This window comes from Dendrobates tinctorius, unplaced genomic scaffold (genome assembly GCF_039654945.1).
Source record: "Dendrobates tinctorius isolate UK_male_01 unplaced genomic scaffold, ASM3965494v1 ptg000009l, whole genome shotgun sequence".
In the NCBI taxonomy this organism is placed as follows: domain Eukaryota; kingdom Metazoa; phylum Chordata; class Amphibia; order Anura; family Dendrobatidae; genus Dendrobates; species Dendrobates tinctorius.
Window position 1 is genome coordinate 4,825,001 of NW_027361677.1, and position 5,000 is coordinate 4,830,000.

General features: G+C 53.3%; 1 protein-coding gene across 1 annotated transcript in view; it reads right to left on the minus strand.

The window, feature by feature from the left end:
- B3GNT9 (UDP-GlcNAc:betaGal beta-1,3-N-acetylglucosaminyltransferase 9) overlaps positions 1–5,000 on the minus strand; it is a 62,691-nt gene that overhangs the window by 37,986 nt on the left and 19,705 nt on the right. The gene's annotated exons all lie outside the window — the stretch shown is intronic.

Here is a 5,000-nt window from a genome sequence, read left to right on the forward strand (position 1 = left end):
CACTTCTCTTACACCTGTCCGGATAGGCCGAAGAACCCCCCAGCCAAGGCCCCCGGGCCCAACGCCTCTGTTCTTTTGGTGGGAGGTGTGGTTGGGAGGGCTGACGACAACGTTCAACCTGTTCAGGTGGGGGCCCGTCTTGCTACAGGCCTCAAGGACACCGGGGCTGAACGAACCCTCATCCGTCCTGGACTGGCGGCCCCTGAAGAGTTTGTTGAGGGGAAAACCCTGACTGTCACCGGGATTGGAGGCACCCGTTGTCCCTTGCCAGTGGCACGAGTTTTTCTTGATTGGGGTGCCGGGAGCGGGTTGAGGGAGGTGGGAGTGTCTGAAAACCTGCCCACTGATGTTTTATTGGGGACTGACTTGGGGAGGATGGTTGCATACTATGTCCCTGACACCCTTCCCCAAACTGATAATAAGGGTAACGTTAACCCTGATGATGTTGATGATGGGAAACTGAATGTGTTACCTGCTAATGCCTTGATGAGTAATGATGCAACTAACAACCATTCTTTCCCCAGGTACGATGCTGATGCTGATGTGAATGTACCAAAGCAAACTGATAACCATTCTTCTCCTAGGAAGGATGATGATGATGTTGATGTATCTGTGCCGACTGAACCCGTTAACCCTTTCTTTGAAGCGGTAGATGTGTCCACAGGTACCGAAGTGCTCAGCCCCGTCACTCTGCGGAGTGAGACGGCTGAGGAACCCCTGGCAGGAGTAAGCAACGGTGCTCAAGGAAATGGGGAGGTGCATGGGGACCATGAGGAAGGTAATGCCATGCAGCTGACCAGTGCCACCGAGGAAGGTAACTGGCCCATAAGTAGCACTGCTCCTGAAGTGTTGGGGGTGGATGGGGAGGTAGAGCCCAGGGCAGCACCAGCTGGTGGGTCTGCAGAAATCCCCAGGGAGACAGCATACATAGCAGCTGTCACACGCAGTCAGAGTGCCCAGATCGCAGGTAACGCACTGTCTTCTGGACCCTCTGCTGCTACAGGAGAGACTGAACCAGAGGTGAACCCAGAGCCGGTTCCAGAGGGTCCCAGTAAAGAGGGGACCCTGACGTCACTTCTGGCAGCCTCCAGCATGGAGTTCCAGGCTGCTCTGCACTCAGATGCCAGCCTGGAGAAATTGAGAGGTCTCGCCGAGACGCCCACCTCCAAGTCTGATAAGGAGAGGGTGTTCTGGGAACGAGGAAGGTTGTACCGGGAGACAGTACCCGGAGATCCTAAAAAGGAGTGGTTGAGGGAAAGACAGCTGGTCGTCCCCTATCAGTTCAGAACTGAGTTGTTGCGGATTGCCCATGAGATTCCACTCGCTGGACACTTGGGGATCAGCAAAACAAAGGCACGGCTGTCTCAACACTTCTATTGGCCCAAGATGGGGACAGATGTAACACACTACTGCCGCTCCTGTGCCACCTGTCAAAAAGTGGGTAAGGCGGGGCCTGCTCTTAAGGCTCCCCTTATTCCTTTGCCGGTGATAGAGGAGCCTTTCCAGAGAATCGCGGTGGACATTGTAGGACCGCTGTCCGTCCCCAGCAGCTCCGGAAAGCGATACATTCTCACCGTGGTAGACTACGCTACCCGGTACCCAGAGGCAGTAGCTCTGTCTTCAACCAGGGCAGATAAGGTGGCTGACGCACTGGTGACCATCTTTTCGAGAGTAGGATTTCCCAGGGAGATGCTTACCGATCAAGGGCCCCAATTCATGTCTCGCCTAATGGAGGCTCTCTGTGAGAAAATGCAGGTGACGCAGCTGGTATCGAGTCCGTATCACCCACAGACTAACGGTTTGTGTGAACGTTTCAACGGTACCCTCAAACAGATGCTGTTCGCTTACAGAGAAGTTCCGCAGGCTTCGACCGGGTTCTCCCCCTTCGAGCTCCTGTATGGCAGGCGAGTCCGGGGACCCCTTGGGTTGATAAGAGAATCCTGGGAAGATGAGCCAAACCCCACAGAAGTGTCCATCGTGGATTATGTCATGCGCTTCCGTGACAAGATGCAGACCTTGACGCAGTTGGTGCATGACAACATGACGCAGGCTCAGGCTGACCAGAAGCGCTGGTACGACCAGAACGCCCGGGAGCGGACCTACCAGGTGGGTCAAAAGGTGTGGGTGTTGGTCCCGGTACCAACGGATAAGCTTCAGGCAGCCTGGGAAGGCCCGTACGTCGTCCACCAACAGCTCAACCCGGTCACCTACGTGGTCACGCTTGACCATGCTCGGGGTAGGCGCAAGGCCTTTCACGTCAACATGCTGAAGGCGCACTACGAACGTGAAGCTTGCATCCTACCGGTCTGCAATCTGCCAGAGGATGGGGAGGAAGATTCCCTCCTGGACATGCTGGCCCAGGCCAAGGCCAATGGGTCCATTGAGGACATGGAGATAAGTGGTTCGCTCACCGTGTCCCAGCGGTTGCAGTTGATGGCCACCCTGGAACTCTTCCGGCCCGTGTTCACCAACCGTCCTGGGAGGACGGAGTTAGCGGTTCATGAGGTGGACACCGGGAATCATGCCCCATTACGGCGAACACCTTATCGGATCTCTGAAACGGTGCAACAAGTCATGCGCCAAGAGGTCGATGAGATGTTAAGGCTGGGAGTGATTCGACGGTCAAAAGGTGCGTGGGCTTCACCTGTAGTCCTCGTGCCTAAAAAGGATCGAACCACCCGGTTCTGCGTGGACTACAGGGGGCTCAACGCCATCACAACCTCTGATGCCCACCCGATGCCGCGCATCGAGGATCTGCTCGAGCGGTTGACAAACGCCAACTACATATCCATCATGGATTTGAGTCGGGGATACTGGCAGATTCCCCTGAGCCCTGAGGCGCAGGAGAAATCCGCCTTTATCACCCCCTTTGGACTGTACAAGTCCACGGTCATGCCCTTCGGCATGAAGAATGCCCCTGCCACTTTCCAGCGGATGGTCAACCACCTGCTTCGGGGACTGGAGGAGTACGCAGTGGCGTACTTAGACGATATTGCCGTCTTCAGTTCCACCTGGGAGGAACACCTTCAGCACCTCCAGGAGGTGCTCAAGCGTCTTCACCAGGCAGGCCTGACCATCAAGCCGGGGAAGTGCCAGATAGGCATGCGCGAGGTCCACTACCTGGGGCACCGGGTAGGCGGGGGTTCCATGAGTCCGGAGCCAGAAAAAGTGGACGCAATCGTGTCCTGGCCCACCCCCAGGACCAAGAAACAGGTGAAGTCCTTCTTGGGCACTGCAGGGTACTATAGGCGGTTCGTACAGGACTATAGCGCCCTTGCCAAACCCTTGACTGACCTCACCAAGCAGAGGCTACCCCAAACAGTCAACTGGACAGATGACTGTGAGGCGGCTTTCCAAGCTTTGAAAGCAGCCCTGTGCAACTCTGAAGTGTTGAGAGCAGTCGACAGCAGTCGCCCGTTTCTGGTACAGACCGACGCCAGCGAGTTTGGCCTCGGTGCTGTGCTTAGCCAGGTCGACTCGGGGGACCAAGAGCACCCCGTGTTGTACCTGAGCCGGAAACTTTTGCCGAGGGAAGTGGCATACTCGACCATCGAGAAGGAGTGTCTGGCCATGGTGTGGGCACTGCAGCGTTTGCAGCCCTACCTGTACGGGCGCGCCTTCACGGTGGTAACTGACCACAACCCTCTGAGCTGGTTGCACACAGTGTCCGGAACCAATGGAAGATTGCTCCGCTGGAGCCTTGCCCTTCAACAGTACGATTTTACTGTAAAACACAGGAAGGGCAGTGAAAACGGCAATGCCGATGGGTTGTCCCGCCGGGGCGAACCAGCTGAGGTGCGCATGGCCGATTACCGAGAGGTAATGCCTCCTTAGCGCCCTCTTAAGGGGGGAGGTGTGATGTACAATGTCGGCAAGATATGTTTTCTGTTGCAATGTGCTAACAAATCCTCCATCCTAGGACATTGTAAACTGTCAGTAGTAGGAATTCCTTCCCCCCAGGTTTTATCAACCCTGCCACTTCCTCTGGAAGAGCAGGAATGTTAATTAGCTAGACCATCTTCCTCACACCATTTGGCTTCTCTCAGCTGAAAGAGAAAAAAAAGTGCGGGAACTAAACTCTTTGTTTGAAACCAGGAGTTTGAATAAAACAATAAGGGATTGTCCCGCGAAAACCATACCCAGCAGAAATATAAAAATCATATTTCTGCGATCCGAGCAGACCCAGCTTCGCTGTGGTGCCTGTTGCAAAACTCTCGGATGTCCAGAACCTGAGATATGATTTGTGCCCAAATGGACGGTCATATCGCATAGATGTTTGATGTTTTCTTGATGGGCTCATTACGCTGGGAAACATGATACCACTGATGAGTCCATACCAGCTTCTCCCATAAAGTTATAGCTAATCTAAGTTTTGTAGCCAAAACATAACTTGGATAAGAGAGGTGGGATCAACCCAGAATGCACCTCTCTGTGATGTCACATAGGAAAGTCTATAAGGCATTCCCTGGCAGAACCAGCTCAGAACAGCTCAAGTCGTCGTGCTAGAAAGATCCTGATGAGCGGAGAAGTGCAGCTCCGCCTCCACCCACCTTAGCCGCATGGTCTACCTAAGGAACAATACGGAACTGTGAGTGTAATCTCTTTGTTTTCTCCACTTTTATTTTATACCTGTACTGTACATATTTTATGTCTCAATTTTATAGCAACTTTTATCTGTAATCACTGTCCTCTTTCGGAAAATAAATGAAATAATTATTTAGATCTGTCTCCATGCTCTAAGACTCGAACTATACGCCTTTGATAGATAATCGCTACTAATTCAAAGGGTTTGCCACGGACCCTCTTAATTTAACACTGTGAATTAAGTAACCGTGACTGGTGGCAGCGCGTTGTGTACGGCTATTACGGCTTGCTGGCAGTACAGAAGGGTCTTATATTGCTGAATAAGGGTCTGCAGCCACAGCATTGATAATTCCCTTACTGCAGAAACCTAATTGCCGGTTCACAACAGGCAGCCCGTCCGGCGACCAATTATCCTA